This window comes from Glycine max, chromosome 16 (assembly GCF_000004515.6).
Source record: "Glycine max cultivar Williams 82 chromosome 16, Glycine_max_v4.0, whole genome shotgun sequence".
NCBI classification, from domain to species: Eukaryota; Viridiplantae; Streptophyta; class Magnoliopsida; order Fabales; family Fabaceae; genus Glycine; species Glycine max.
Window position 1 is genome coordinate 27647916 of NC_038252.2, and position 17522 is coordinate 27665437.

Sequence of the window (17522 nt, forward strand, 5' to 3'; positions counted from 1 at the left end):
GTAAAATAAAATTAAGATCTTTACCTTGGTGTAACTTTAACATAAATTATATTGATATGTGTTATATATTATTTAATTAATGTCACATGACTTATTTTGTCACATCACATGATTAAGTTTAATTTTTTGTTTTTACAATTAAAGTCTAAACATCTTTTTAGAAATTTGATTTTTTTATTTTTAATTTAATATATTATAAAAAGACACTATAATCCCTAATTAATTCCTAATCTTCCTAATTTTAAACCTAGCCTTGCATTCTTGCATTCTATTAATGTTTCTGGCGCATTTGCTCAACTGAGCTATGATGGAACAGTATGACACTTGTTGAGGCAGGGACAATTCCAATTCTCATTGACTTGATGAATGTTGTTGATGAGGTTGAGGAACAAAGGGATAATGTTGACGAGGCTCTTGCCAATTATGTTGATCCATTGTATCATGATAGTGTCTGATGCGATTAATGTTCCTTCGTTCACAAATATGCATAATAGATTAACTTATATTCGTGCATCAAACGAGCACATGACTAGATCCTTGAGAAGAATAAGTGTTGGGCAGCTCACTTGAAACCCAGATCTTGACTAATCATTTGAAGGGCATGTTTTGATAGAACAATTGATAGAAGACAGTAAAGACTAGGTTTAGAATTAAAAAGATTAAGAATTAGTTAGAGATTAAAGTGTCTTTTTAAAATACATAAAATTAAAAATAAAAATAAAATATCAAATATCAAATTTACAAACTTATCTAAAAGTCTCATGGCCTAAAATTAATCTTATTCATATACGTAATTAACCATGTAGGCTGAGTGGACACTAGGTGAACAATTTGCGAGTGTATAATAATTAGTACTTGTAATCTTAGATAACACTTTCACAAATGCATATCTTCCAAAAAAAAAAAAAAACTGTTTTATTACAAATTAAGGCGAACTTCTTGGTTTGCGTATATCAACGCATGGTATACTTAACGAAAAGGACAAACAGTCTTCTCTTAAAAATTATCTCACCCAAAACAAAATAACTAAGGTTGCCGAGATACACGGAATTATAACAGTGGCAATAAAAAAAATATTTATGGACAAAGGAGGACAAACTTGACGATAGTTTCATTCCTCACGTGGGCAACACAATCAGAACCGTGTACAGATATTTTAGGAATTAAGGTGACGACAAAATATTAAAAGGATCTTTTTTTCTTATAAGAATTCTAAACAGACTTAGTATATTATATAAAATATTAATTTTTATATTTATCTTTAATTTGACATTTCCTTTTGTAAATAATCAAAATAAAAAAATTAACTAAATATTAAAGAAATCTAAAAAAATTAAACTCTAAAATAAATATAGAAAATGATGATTGATGAACATAATGATAGAACTTGGAATTGGATACAGAGAGAGATTTATAGACATTCAAAATTCAGACAATATCAGAGAGGTTGAGCCACGGAGACAAAGTTTGATCAATAGACAATAAATTTCATTCAAAGAAAAAAGAATAGATTTTTTTTATGAACAGAAGATGGGGAGATGAAAAAACGTGAAGAATGGAGTCTCAAGAGTGAAATACGTTAGTTAGGGAATTGGGATGGATTAAAGGAAAGTTAATAGAAATTTATTTTTTTGAGATAAATAAAATACTTTAAATGACATTAATTGTGATATTGATTAATTTTTAGAAAGATGATATTGATTGACTAATTTTTAGGGAAGAGAGAAATTCTAAATTATTTTATTTTGATCGGATAAAATTTGTTAATAGTTAATAATAAAAAAATTTTAGGGACCTAAAATTTTTTTTTTTTTTGGGCCTTAGGCTGATGCCTAATTTGCCTTGCATCTTGCCCGGCCTGAACACAATCTGAATTCAAACTTGGAAGATCCTATGAATACACAAGTTCAACAAGCTGAACTTACATTGAGCAAAAAAAAAACATTGAACACATGCATTTATTTACTGATTTTTTTTTGGTACAAGACTACAATACTACATACATCCTTTATGAGAGGTAATTATACTCGAGCCAGGTAGAAGGATTAAGAGCAACATTTACTTACTGAAACGAACCAAATTTGAACCACACTACAACAAATTTAAAATGAAATGACTGACTGACTGGTATAACAAATACCAATCTGTGAGCCATTGCATAGATGGTAATTGGAAACATAATTCTGCCTGCATAGCATCATAATATGATAATATGCAGGAAAAAAGTGCTTTTACCAAGACACAAACACCTACTATGCCACAGCCCCAACCAAAAACATGGTCACAGTCCACTCTCAACTAGAGTGCACGAAAACTGTCTGTTCTATCAAGTCTTGCTGTTCCTGTGCTGGATGACTCACCCATTGCATCAGGAGATGCTGCATTCTGTGGTGACTCCCTATTTAGAGAAGAGGGCATACCTGAAATCTCCTGAAAAATAGTATAATATCCATTAAAGGTCATATAGAAAACAAAGCATGGATCAATGAAAATATGGACATGCTAGTTCTCAAGACAAAATTCCTTCAGCTGCCATACATACAGAATCATTATACTGGCATATTACAAATAACAATACACTCAGCACTATTCTTAATGAGAAAAGAGCAAAATTTGTTCCCATACCTTCATCAAATGAAACCTCAAATCACATGGACGAGCCTTACATCCAATGCATGCCATTGCAAATTTTGAATATAGAAACAACACATCAGCAGCAGCTTGCTTTGTATCATTATTCTGAAACCAAATTCACTTCTTTCACATAAATGATTTGGAGAGTATATACACAACCTCATATACAGTAACTGGACAGATTGAAAGCCACAGGAGAAGGAAGCAAAATATTGTATTCCCAAAACCAGTAAACCACAGGCAAATTTGAATTTCAGATGCTGAAGTTGTTGCCAATGTTCAAACAAGGGATATTGTATGAAATGTGAAATCAAACAAACCCTTATAATGAATGGTTTGCCGTTAATGAATACCATTAAAAGCAATATTGTTAACATTTGTTTTTAGTTTTTACACCATAAAACCACACAAACAACAATAGCTTTATCTCATTAGGTGACATTAGACACAAAGATCATATGAAGCCATTGGACTCACTTAAAAACGAAATTCTCAGGAACATCATTCACCATGAGATCTCTTTTAATAATTTCCTTCTAAGTTCTTGGTTCCCCTCTACTCTTTTTTACAAGACTAAAAATTATGCAATCCATTCTCCTCACCAGTACCTCCAATGGTTTTCATTGCATACATCCAAACCACCCTACCTATTTTTCTGTCATTTTCTCCTTGATTGGCATCACATCAATATCTACTTTGTTCTTTCTTGTGTAACCACAAATTCATTTTAATTTACCATACTCTTTCTGCTACCCCACTTTTTTCTGTTGTTCCTACCATAAAACTACACCGTAAGATGTGCCAAAAAAAAGATAGCTTCACATGAGAAACAAAAATCAATACACACAGCCATCAAACAAATATCCAGTCAATGGCTAGGTAAGTGTACTCTCCTACCTTCATATACATTCATATTGAGAAAATTAGATACCACAACAGGAGTATGCATCCAGCAAACAGGAATCAGAATCAATCACAGTCACTCAGTTTCACACAAGGGTGCATTGTTTTCTTCACATGTCAATAGAATTATCAAAGCCATAGCTTTATACAAAAGAGAAGCACGCAGGTCTCAATATAATAATAATAATAATAATAAAAACCCGATAACAAATGGACTCATCTTGTCTTTTAAGAGGGAGCTCCACTATCTTCAAAAAGTGCAAAACCTTGGAAAATAGCACTCACTAGTGAGGTTGATCTACATGAACATTCAAGGCTAGCCTAATCTAAAGCGGCACTAATAGCCTGAAATTAAACCCCTAACCTTAACATCAACGAATTTCAATCAAAACCCTGATGCCGTTTTAGATGCAAACTCTTATAGAAACAATTGAAAAGTCTAAGATGTTTCTGGATCTTCTACTCAATGGGATTTTACCAAGGCAAGATAAAACAAAACTTGAGAACGATACCTTGTCACTAAAATGCATAAACCTAATTTATATAAGCAAGATAGCAAAATTCTCCCGTTGTTATGCTTTATTTGAGAGAAAAGAAACGAAAAATCACAACTTGTGGCTATAAATCAACTGAATCTGACCCAATATTTCGAGACACGTTCCAAGAAGATTTCAAGAATAAAAAATTTAACCAACGCTTAAACGTGTGGCGATGCAGGGAAAGTAAAGAAGACAGTATTTTTGGAGAAAGGAGAGTACCTCGAAACCACTTTCCTTCATGGTGTGTGTCAATCTGAGAAAGTTCCGTTCCTGGCGAGTTCGATTGAAGACCTAGACAAGCCACAATGGTGAGCGTTTGTACAATTGCGCTGTGTAATAAATCTATTCTATTATATCTAATAATAATAAGGTTTAATTATTTTTTTTTAATATTTATCTTCTTTAGTTCTTATGATTAATATGTAAATTTTTTTCAAAATTTATATTTTATTTCTAAAAAGTCTCTATAGTTAAATTTTTTAATTCCGTGAATTAAAATTTTTTAACAATGATAATCTTTTAAAAATTAAAATATAAATTTTTAGCAACTAAAAATTTAATTATTAAATCTACTTATCAACTATAAAAATTAAAATAAATAAATTTAAAAATTATAAAAATTAAATAAATAATTAAACCTAATAATAATTATTATAAAAGTAATCTTGCCAAGTCTCAAACATATAAAGAGGCGCGTTAACGTATTTTTCAATATTTTGAACTTTAACTTTTTTTTACCTTTCTCTCTCTTCTTTTCCCGTTTTACTTTTTTTAAAAAAATAAATCTTTTTTATATTTTTTTTCCTTTCACTCCTTACGATTTTATTTTTAATGTTTCTTTTTTTATGTTTTTCTTTCTTTTTTTCCTTTTATATTTTTTCATTTAACCTTTTTTTTCATTTTTACAGTTTTATAATTTATATATATATATGAGAAAATATGTTATATACTAATAGTAAAAAATAATTCTAAATGTGATATGTTTATTAATTTTTATATTAATTATCTTTAGGTTTTGATACATTTTTCTGTCTTACTAGCAAAGAACTAATTATAAATTATATATATAGTAATGAGCAAAGACACAGAGCTAGAAAATGATCCACTGGTTGCAGATATATACAAACAAAGGATTCTAAAGTATTATTGTATGCCTACATGTTTGTTTGAAGTAGCAAAACAGATTTTAAATAAATGGACCCTACTTGTTTAGTCTTATCCCTTGCAAAAACATAACTACCATCCTACATATTCTAATAAATAATCAATTACATGTTGTTATTTTGTATATATAACTCCTTAGAATTTTTTATCATCTAATGTACATAGTTATGTTAACTCATTTGTAAGTGTATTAATTCGTTCAAGTAATATTTAAAATGATAAGATTGAGTGTCAAATCCACAGGAACTTCAGGGGACTTCAACTATGCTCAGAGTTTATAATATATATATATATATATATATATATATATATATATATATATATATATAATTTTAAGCCTATAAATTATTACACTAGCTTTTTTCCAAGTGATAATGCATAATTGTAAAATTCAACTATAAATAAAGATAACAAGGTAAAGCACATGCAAGAGACACAAAAAAAAAAAAACAAACACTTGGAGGTGTAAATTGTTGTTTGGTGCAGAATTTGGTGGACATGTTGGGTGTTTGACCTACCGAAACTACTCTTGATGCAATGTTGGAGATTTTTCATCATTTAACATTATCCTGACTATTACCTCCATCCACTAAACTACCTATCATAACCATGATTCCTCATGTGAAAAAGCCTAAATCACCTAAGTTCACTCCTAATCCCTTAAAAGCTACATCAAATCATTTGCTTAAAGAATAAAGATGCATAATTAAGGCTAAATAACATCATTCTATCCCTAGACATGAATTACCTAGAAGCTCTTTCAAGTTCTTAGGATGCAAACATTTCCTAATGATTAAAACCTTATAACATACATATGAATGGGTAATCAAACCATAAACAAGGCAATAAACTCAGAAAAGAAGAAATAATATTGAAATAACATTAAATGGATAATAAGAATCATTACATTAAGAGTGTTTGGTTGTCAATCCCCCAACAATTGGTGATTTAGCCTCTCATAGTCATAAAAGGCTAAAAAAAAACAAAGGAAATGAGAAAATTAAAGAAGAAGAGCTCTAGTGAGTGGGTTTTATGTCCTTTCACGCCATACTTTTTGTATGTTTGAATGGCAACCTCTAATTTGGCTCCTTGCACTAAGTGTGCTACTCCAATCCTTCAACCTCTCCCAGACCTCCTACCTACTGTGTCAATCTCTACAAAAAAAAAAAGCCAAAACATTGTAAATTTACTAACTTTAGCATTTTTTGGATAAAAAATCAAGAAGCTAAATTCCTATCTTTTTAGATCAAAAGAAGTGTTAAAAGAGAGAAAATTAGATAACTGCTATATGATTTAAATATACAAATTAAGTATGCATAATAATTATCAAGCTACTATTACAATAGATAATTGAATAAATAAGCATGAGATAGAGCAAGAACAAAACCACCCTTAACCCACACAAGTTCAAACAAGTATAGCAAAATTAAGCATCCTAGTTGAAAGATATGATAGAAAATCAAATAAAATTTTAAGTGTACATTAATATTGTCATAAAAACATGCAACAATTATACCCTACAAAATCACTAGACTAGATAAAGTCGTGAAATTAAAGACACAAAGGAAAGCACAAGGCAGTGAGACAAGACAATGTAAGTTATCGTAGGATCGGTGTCTCTTGACATTTCAATGTAATTCTCCATTTCTATCCCTATTTCTGCAGCATAACAATTACTTCAAAAATGAAAAAATGGGGATTCATCTACAAGACAATGAATAATACCATGAAATTTTATAAATTACCAGCAAATTCATTCTCCACACCTGTTCCACCGAAACACAAAACATAATAACTTGAAGGTGCACAATTAATTAAGAAAAACAAGTGAGGGATATAATTCGCGATAACCTAAGGGCGAGGAAAGAGAGAGAAAGAAACAGAGAAAAAGCGAGGAAAGAGAGAAAAAGAACCACAGAAAGAGTGAGAAACATTGGGAATTAAACCTAAATCATAACCTAGGAAGAACCCTAATCAAACCCTGGGAAAAAGAGATGATCAAGAGAGAAAGAGAGTTCGAGTGAGAGAAACAAACCAAAGAACGAGAATGAGCAAACTACAGCAAGCACGGCGAGAATGACTAAGAGTGTTAGGGAGAGAGAAAAAGAGCTCTGCATTCACGTGACAAAGAATTTTAGAATTATCAATTTCAAAACGGCATTTACAATTCCACATTTTTAGTTTATTAAATTTTCCTTTTTAAAATTCTATACAATTCTTTTAATAAAATAAAACATCCAAACAATAAATTTCAAAATAAAATTTTTAAATTCCTTTAGAAATTACTTTTCTTACTTTAAATTTCTCATCCAAATACCCTCTTAATTTAAGGACCTCTTAATTTAAGGCTATATTCAGAATGCTCTTTATAAAAAAAAAGCCTATAATCAGCAAGTTTTACATTTCTTTGTTTTTTTTTTCATGTATTGTTGATTGGGGGATAGTTTTAGTTTAGTACGCCCTGGGTTTGCTATGCCTGATATTAATAATAAAGTTTTGCTTTTGTTAAAAAAATATTTTAATTTTAATATTATTGATTGATGCGCAATGAAAATTTTTTTTGTCACATAATTTTTTTAATTTACGATACTTAAACTGTTATAAAAAACTAAAAATGGTTAACTGTGACTATTAATTTTTATTTTTAATACTTTGTTTTGTTAGTGTATTTATTATTTAGTTAGTTTTCAAATTTTTTTAACTATTTTTAGTCATGAATTGGTTTTTTTATATTTTAAAGTGGGAAAACATTTTATAAGTACTTAGCAATGCATTCAAACATTTTTAAAATTACTTAAATTTAAATCCTTTTAAAAATGACTTTTTCTACTTAAATTCCTCATCTAAACACACTCTTGTATTAATTACAAATACTTTAAAAATGCTGAAATTTTAAATTTTCAAAGTAGTGACGACAAAAAAAATTCATGGACATTAACCAATCAATATTTTTTAAGGTTTAAATGCATTTTTCTTCCTTGTAACTTATCATTTCTTTTTTCATTTTTATTCCTTTAAAAAATTATTTTATTCTATACAAAATGTGTTTTTTATTTTTCATCCTTTAAACATTTTAGATAACTTTTTTTTACCATTTAAAATATTTTCTTATTGTTATAAAGCGCTTTAGTTAATATTTTAAGGACGGAAAATAAAATAAGCATATTTTGTGAGGACTAAAATAAAAAATTACTATGAAAATAAAAAATATTAAATTACAGGATAAATAATGTTAAGCCTTTCTTTTAAGGACTAAAATCCAAAATTTATTTTAGTAAACTTCACTTCAAGTTTTTAGAACCGTCAGATCAAAATTTTAACTTGATAGCAACAGCTGATCTAATTTTTCCTCCATTCAATATTTTGAGCCGTTAGATAGAAACTTAAAACTTGAAATGTACCGCAGTCATTGATCTGATTTTGCCTTCATGTCAACATTTTTGAAATGTTAGATCAAAACATTTTGATTTGTTGGTCATATTTAAATTAATTTTGTATATGGTTTTGTTGTATTTTTCATCTTATATGATGTTATTATTATTATTATTGAAAACTTAAATATTGTCACATTTATGTGTTCGTATTTCTATTGTGCTCTAATATTTTTATTTTATTAAAATTCATAGAAGATAATGATTATCCTTATTATGTATTGATCATGTGTGTATATTAATTTTAGTTTAATGTTTTCTAATCTTATGCCTCTATTATTCATTTATGTTTTTACTTTTAGTATATTTAATTAATAACTAATTTTGAAAGAGTGAGAATGAAATCAAACGAAAGGCCAATTTTTTTTTATTATTTCAAATAATTTAATACAAAGCTTAAATAAAATAAATTAAAATACTATATTTAATATTTTAATTAATAATTTGGTTAGAAAAGGAAAGAAAGCATATAATTAAACATGTTTATCGTAGCATATAAAATTAAGGAGAAAATAGGAAAAATACATTCACAATTGATAAATTAATTTTTGATGTTACAACACATGTAACAAAATTTTCCAGGTACGTGTATATATTTGTGTTATTATTTTTAATTTTTTATTTAAAAACTAATTTTGTGGGGAAATATGAAACAGTATTTTCTAATAATAATCGAAAAAAGGGAGAAAACAAAATTAATAATAGAAAAAAGGGAGAAAACAAAATAATACAAAAATATTCCAATTTTTTTATTTACAGAATGTAAAAATAATAAGAAAATTAAAGAAAAAAAAACATATCAAATTTCTCTCTTAGTACATAATTCAACATTGTTACAACTTACAACATCTAGAAATTAATGAATATTATATGTTAAAAATCATAACATGATTGAGATCCTACTAACAAAAGAAATCTAGAAGAATAATCATTTTTTTAAAGTCAGGGAAAAACGTAGCAACTTTAAACCCCTTTTCTTCTGCATTCTGCTCAATGACTGACAATTCATAGATAGAAAAGACTACAAAACTGAATTATAAGAACAATACACAAATACATAGAAATCATTATCGTTAATCTACAAAAATTGGAAAAACTGGATATTATTTATTATATGATGATTTCTTCTAATAATTTCCTACTACTCCTTTTCCCCGAATTAAAAATCACGCAATCAAATATGTTTATTCTTTTAAGAAAATAAAAATGAGAAAAATGAGAAATAATTCTTTTAGAATTATTATTAAAATAATTGAATTCTTTCTTCTCATAATTATATTTAGTGAAAACCTTGGTGTAATAGCCTGTTTTTTAAGTTTCCGAGTCTCAAGGTTCAACCCTACTCCTGCACATTTGGGATATTGTTTCCAATTTGTAATGTGTTGTAGCTTAATTTAAATAATGGATAGCTGAACATTGAGTTGTGTGTGTCAGTGCATGAAACAGTGTGTATGTGTCAATGAATGGGATAGAGGGTGTAGGCCAAGAGAATGACGTCAGGGCCAATCACAATTTCGATATGATGGACTAACTGGATCGGCTATTGAATTTTTTTAATTCTTCTGTTTACGCATAAAGAAAAGAAGTGATTTGAATGCAAGGAATCTAGTGAATTCTATGATTTTGTTCTTTTTCTTACATGTATAATAGTTCAATTTATATATCATCTCATGTTTTTTAACGAAGAAATTTAACATAGAGACAAGTCTCATGACCCTAGTGAAAGGTCACATTTCATGATCAGAAGATCCACATCTTATATTTCTTGAGGAAAAGTCATATCTATTCCTACTTTCACATTTACATGAATTAACATATAATCTCATAGAATAATACAACATTTCATTTCACTTTGAACTAGCCTTTCAACCAAAATCACTAAGAAAATGGTGAAGGGTAAAGCTCACAAGCTATCAACTTAGCATACGGATGTATAAAAACAGGATCTACAATCAGTTTTTTACAATCCATGAATTATATATATATATATATATATATAAACCCTTTGTTTGAATGAAACAATTTAATAGGAAAATTTATTTTTTTTAAAAATTTAAAATGATTCATGATAAAATTGTTTGTTTGAATAGAGTATTTGAAAAGAGATTTAATTTTTGATATTTTTATGAATTATTTTGATTAACTAAAGTAGTGAGATTTCAAATTCTCTAAAAAAATATAGAATTTAAATTTTTTTTTCCAGAGATGATCACTCTAACTCACGTTATTACTTGAGACTCTTTTTTGCTCAACACTCACAATTATGGGTGACCAAAGTTTTTACGGCCGATATCGACATAAGTTATTTTTCACTGACGTTGGCCGAGGTTTTTTCGATCTGAATTTTTTTGTATGATGTCAACCAAAGCTATCTTTTGTCAATATCGACTAAGATATTTTTAGATGATGTTGGTTATTTTTTCCACTAATGTCACTCATGGGAAACTTTTGCTGATGCATGTTGGCCAAGGATTTTTTTGGCCATTGTCATCCAGGTTTTTAGTTGATGTTGACCAATGATTTTTTTGGCCAACGTCGGCTAGATTTTTTCTACTGATATTGATCATGACTAACTTTTGAGTAAACACCTGTTAGGGTTTTTCAGCTGACGTCAACTAGATTTTTCCAGCCAACATTAGCCAAAGCTATTTTTAGCCAACATCGGTTAAGGTTATTTTTTTAGCCAATGTTAGCTAGGGTGTTTTGGCTTATCTCAACTAGATTTTCTTCGCCGACGTCGACTAGGATTTTTTTGCTGACATCGACTAGGATTTTCTGGTTGACATCATCCAGAGTTATTTCTTAACCACATTAGCTAGGTTTTTTGGTTGATGTTGACTAGGATTTTTTCTATTAACACTAGCTAGGTATTTTTGACCAACATCGGACATGACTATTTTTAGTCGACATTGACTAGGTTCTTACAGTCGACATCCACTAGAGTTTTTTCGATCGACATCAGTCAGAGCTATTTTTTAGCCAACATCAGCCAAGGCTAATTTATAGCTAATGTTGGATAGCATTTTTTGTTTGACATTGGTCATGGCTATTTTTTTAACCAACTTTGACAAGGAATTTTTAGGCCAATGTTGACTAATGATGTTTTTCTGCCGACATCAGGTAGGTTTTATTGGTCGGCATTGACTAAGCTATTTTTTAGCTGATATTGGATAGATTTTTTTATCCATCTGCTAGGATTTTTTAGGCTGACGTCGGCTAAAAATAACCTTGGTCAATGTCATTCAAAAAGATCCTAGTTGGTGTTGACCAAAAAAACCTTAGCCGACGTTGATAAAAAATAATCTAGCCAACATCGACTGAAAATAGACTCAACCAACGTTAGGCAAAAGATAGCTCTGGCTGACGTCAACTGACAAATATTCCCGACATACTTTGACAAAAAAAACCCTATTTGATGTCGACCGAAATATAGTCTTGGTTGATGTCGATTTAAAAACATCATTGATTGTGATCAGACAAAACAACTCTAGTTAAAATTACCAATATTTTATATTTATAAATTATTAAAAATTGAAAATATTTTTTAATTAATATTTTAAAATTAGGTTGTGTTTATTTTCTATAAAGTTTAATATTAAAATTTCATCTATTTAAAATATAAAATTGAAATTTTGCATATGGAGAAAATTGAATTGTCCTATCCAAACAAAGAATTAAAAATGAAAGAAATTTGAATTGATTTATCCAAACAAAGTATTTAAAAAATGAAAAAAATTAAAATCAAAACAAAAATAATTAAAATTTTAAGCATTTCAAATTCCTTGAAATTTTAAAATTCTCAATCCAAACATTAATTCACAAAAAAAATTAAAACTTTAACCTGTAATATGAATTAATAAGTGAAAAGGTACAATGTATGAGAAATAAAAACAAAAATTACTCACATTTTACAAAGTGAAATTAAATTTCAAGGGAAATCAAGTACCTGATCTGAAATTTGGCACCTTGACTGATTTGGAGTAGCAGGCCGATACTGTGAAAAATTAAAATGCTTTTTTAATTGAGATGGGAGAGACAAAACTAAAAGGTTACACAGAGTAGATGGTAATGAGAAACGGAGTTTCAAGTAAGTAGTAGTCATAGAAATAGAGTGTGGATAAATGGAATAAGGAAAAAAAAGATCGAGAAGAATCATACCGAAGATTGAGAACGTATTGTTGTAGTGTGATGCACTGAGTTAGAAGAAATCCATGCATGACGGGTAGATAAACATGATATGAGGACACAGAATGAGAGAGAGGGAAGTTTTGAAAAAGATTGGAACAATTACTGCACACACACCCCAATGGAAAAAATAACAAGGGAGATCAATAAAAACTACTGTATTGCTTCTCTTTAGTTTAATTATTTTGTATTTCTGTTCACCTTTGTTTTTGTAGTTTAATTTTATCCTTTTAACTGATAGATGTATTAAAGTTGTACGATTAAAAGAGAAAAGAGTTGCAGAATAATATTAAATTAATATTTATATATACACATCAATGTATTATGAAATAAATTCTAAAACTATTTTAATTTTAGTGAAAAAAATACATATAGAAATACAGATACACACTCACCACGACGCCATTATTGTTTCCACTAGTCTATTACTAATGGCGTCTAAATTCCTCTCAGTGGAGAGTGGACTCGGAAGATTGGCTTCGGTGCAGAAGATCGGTTGTTAGCAGGTGTTCTTTGGCCATTTTTCACACAACGTGAAAGTAGATTGATTAGTGAGATTTTAAATACTAAAAAGAAATAAAAGGTAGAAAGATTAGTGCAAATTTCATGCTACTACTCCATTTGTACATAGCAACACAACACCATGCATCTTTGCACCATTCTGCCAACACTACACCAAAACACAGTAGCAGATTATATCCAGAAACTGATGATGATAAACAAAATTGAACCTAAAATCTGAAGTTGGATAAATATTGATAGATGGGACACCAACCACATAAGGGAGAGAAAGAGATAATTGATTCCGGTAAAAATCAAACTCAGGAACAGCATTAATTAGACGGAGATGAAAATGTGACTGGTGATGCCATATATATACATATATATATCCATGCTGCATAAAAAAATTTACATTGATATATTTCAGAAGATCAGGCCCATAAGAATGCGTTAGCATAATAGCATAATTGAATCTGAGAAATTTATCAAATGGCTGAATGGAATATGAAAAAATTTGGAAAGTAAAAGAAAGTTAAAAGCATAAATAAAACTGTTACTAATTGAAGAAGAGGCAAGGAGTAACAAACCTAGAGTAAGAGAGAAAAAGAGAGTTATAGCTGAGATTGAGACTAAGTGCACAAAATTCAGAGAAAGAAAGTGAAGAGAGAAAGGAAGAAAAGCCATAAAAACCGTAGAAGAAGAAGACAAAAAAAGAGAGTGCAGTTACTACGTAGGAAATGGGATGTGGTATGGTGGTGGCCTCGTGTGTCGGTTTGCAAGTGGGGAAAAACCTGAATGATCATGTGTTAGTGTGCGGTTACGTTTGAGCAGTAGGGGAAGGATATTAATTGATAATTTTTTTATTAATTTACGGATAAAATTGACTAAATAAAGAAAATGAGAAATGTAAGAAAATCTCAAATGGATTTTAGAGTCCTTGTCATTTTAAATTTATTTGAAAGATAAATCAATTACAAACATTTTAGTTATTAATTTCTTCTATATATCATTTTTATATACCTTTTATGCAAAAATAACTTTCGTTTTGTTTTTCTCTTGATGTATTCAATCTTTTATATTTTTTTATGTCTATTTACTCCTCTTTCTATTATCTTGTTTCTGTCATTTACTTAAGTCACAAAATATTAAATAGTAATTAATTGTCTATATCTAACACATACATAAATAAAATAATAAATCAAACATGTATTATTAATCTGTATAACATAAGCTTTAGATAATAATAATAATAAAAAGTTTCTGTAATATTGAATTTGAAATTTAAAACAAAAATAAATTGCGGAAGCAAAATTTAATTACAAATTTCTTAACAACTTATAAAATTAACAATGAGTCAAGAAGTGCTGAGAAGATCACTCTAAAAATCACTTCACGGTTCTTGATAACCTCTGTCTTGAAACTTACATCCATTGATTAAAATAATCATATATAATTAAGAATCAGAAAAAAAAAAATTCATGCATGTATTTTAGAACCAGAAAGTTATCCAATTATTCTCATAGACATAGGAGGCAAACAAATGCATAGGCTGGCATACAGTTTTGATAATTAAGATTAAAAAAATACTTTAATATCGTAAACATAAAAGAATTTATTAAAAACTTTTAAAACTGAATAATAATTTTAAAAAATAATAAAATGAAAACATAAATTTTAAATATAAGAAGTAGATATATCATTAATTTTATTTTTTAAAGAAATATTCACTCCAACATGGAAAAAAATTATGATAAAAAAGAACGAGAAAAAAGGTCATGATAAAAAACAATTTTTTTAAAAATAAGAAACAAATCCTTAATTTTGTTTTATTTAAAAAAAAGGATAAAGAAGGAAAAAGGAATAAAAGAAAAAAGAAGAAACACAAATTTTAGAATACTAAAACCAGAAAACAAAATAATTTATTTTATTAAATATATAAAATTATCAAAACAGGAAAATAAGATAATTTTAATTTATTTTGAAACGCAGCATAAATTTTAAACCAAATTTTAAACGCAGCATAAATTTGAAACTAAAACTGATTTAAAACTAATTGTGTAAATTGCAAAGCAAGGTTTGTAACTACCCATTTTTAGCTTCGCATCATGGTCACGTATGAAAATAAGAAAGGGTATGATAAGTAAGAAAAAATAATTTTTAAAAATTTGTAAACTGAAAAAGAAGGAAACAAAAAGAATAAGAGAAAAGAAGGAAATCCCATAAAAAAGAGAAAAAAGAAAAGAAAAAAACAACTTGTAGATGAAGGAAATAGAGAAAAAAAAAATAGTGCATACCTGGTTTCATGCATGTATATATTATGAATGTTGATGTTTTGTTTTGTGTATTTTACTAGATGAATTTTGATGTTTAGTCCCTAAAAAAAAATGCAAAAGTTAACTATCATAAAAGAAAAAGAAAAGGAGTATAACCAAAAATAAGATGAAAAAAAAAAGTGTATCCAGGATATGACATTTCTGTTTTTAAAGATCTTGAGATAGATTATTTCATATATAATTAAAGATTATCCGAAATTATTTTTATAGTAACAATAACAATCCAAATATAAATTCTCGACCTTGAATACTAAAATTTAAGAAAATTCTGTTTTCTTTAAAAGAATTACAAAACTATTTTTTTAAAAATACTTATTTATTTAAAAAAAATAATAAATTTTTTAAAACTAAAAGCATGTTTATTCTTATGAAGAGAGAAAAAAAAAACTTAATTGGATATGACAATTTAGGAAGACCTGTTAATTAACATGCAGCAATTTCTATTCTCTCTGATGGATCACAAAATTTGAAAGTAGGAAGAAATGTCTTTAAATTTTTTGAACTCTTGTCACGACTACCTGAAAGTCTATGTAAGTAGTTGTCGTATTGCATGCATATATTTTCTTCTTCGCCTCTTCCACACTACATAAATATATAAAATTGATGGCTTTAACTAATTCACATAGGAAATTTAGGTGGTTGATAAAAATGAGATGATATTAGTAGAGAATAGTAACCCGCTTTCACTGCAAATACAAAGAGGACCGGAACAAAAAGCCAAATGGATCAAATCCAAAATATGTGAGAGATTAATCATCAAAAGAAACAAAGAAAATAACCTCATAGTTTATGAAATAATTAATTGAAAAAAAAATAAAACAATAGGGTCACAAAGGATACCTAGTTGTAGATATATTATACTTTAGCATGACCCTTTCAACAAAAAATATACCACGTTGATTTGTTGAATTAGGAGAAGCACTCCCAATATCTGGTATCTGCACATAATCCAAATTAAATGTTGCTGATATTTTAAATCCAAATTAAAACATTGAAAAATAAACATAGTTGTCATGATGCTTAATATGAAGTGAAAGAGAAACATAAACTGATGTAACTACCTGACTCAAGCATCAAGTGACAGAGACAATAAATTGAATAAAAGACATGAAAAACTAAAACAAAGATAAATTCTTAACCCTGTGGTATCAAATGGAGGGATAGTTTTGGTTAATGTAAAAGGAAATATACAAAAAACAAAAAAAGTTATTATAAGAATTCAGGGATATTGAGAGCCTTCTTGAGAGGTCTGGTGTTCCTTGCCTTCATAGTAATTGATGAAATTGAGAGCCTTTTTGCATTCAATGTTGTATCTGATTATAGAATTTGAAGAATGGAAGTGGTGTGGAGATAGAATTTCCTTCCTTAATTAGCCTCTCTTCCATAGGTTCCATTCTCTCCTCCATATGTGATATGCCCCATCTTGGTTCAAAGTTCTTCAATTTTTTCCTCCAATGAATCCACACATTCATACATCTTAGCCATTTCTTTTCTTTTGATCTAGCTAGTCAGACCATAAAATGATAGAACACCAGGAACCAGTTGAAAGTTTGAAACATAGAAAAGTGAAAAAAAAAACAAAGACTACACAATACAACAATAATATTTGTTGTCCCAGAGACTCACATCTCCTACAGAGAATATTCTCTGTCCTGAAACTTATATGTATAACCATAAGTGTCGTCTTGCACACTAATCCTAAATTAAACACTACAAAGCATAACCATAAGTGTCATATTATGTGCAGTAACTTCCATTCACTACAAAGTATAACTGCCCACCCACAATAAAGTAATTACAGTTGTACAATTAATTAAAATTGTAAGTGTTGG

General features: G+C 28.5%; 1 long non-coding RNA gene across 2 annotated transcripts; it reads right to left on the reverse strand.

Moving 5' to 3' along the window:
• Positions 1-1926: 1926 nt before the first annotated feature.
• Positions 1927-4443, reverse strand: LOC100789423 (uncharacterized). Of its 2 annotated transcripts, none has more exons than XR_418830.4 (3): positions 4296-4443; positions 2626-2739; positions 1927-2430 (listed from the first exon to the last, which is right to left on the reverse strand). It is a non-coding gene; the product is annotated as an uncharacterized lncRNA (long non-coding RNA). The 2 variants fall into 2 exon arrangements; XR_003265018.2 differs by lacking the exon at positions 4296-4443 and adding an exon at positions 4050-4194.
• Between the last annotated feature and the right edge of the window lie 13079 nt (positions 4444-17522).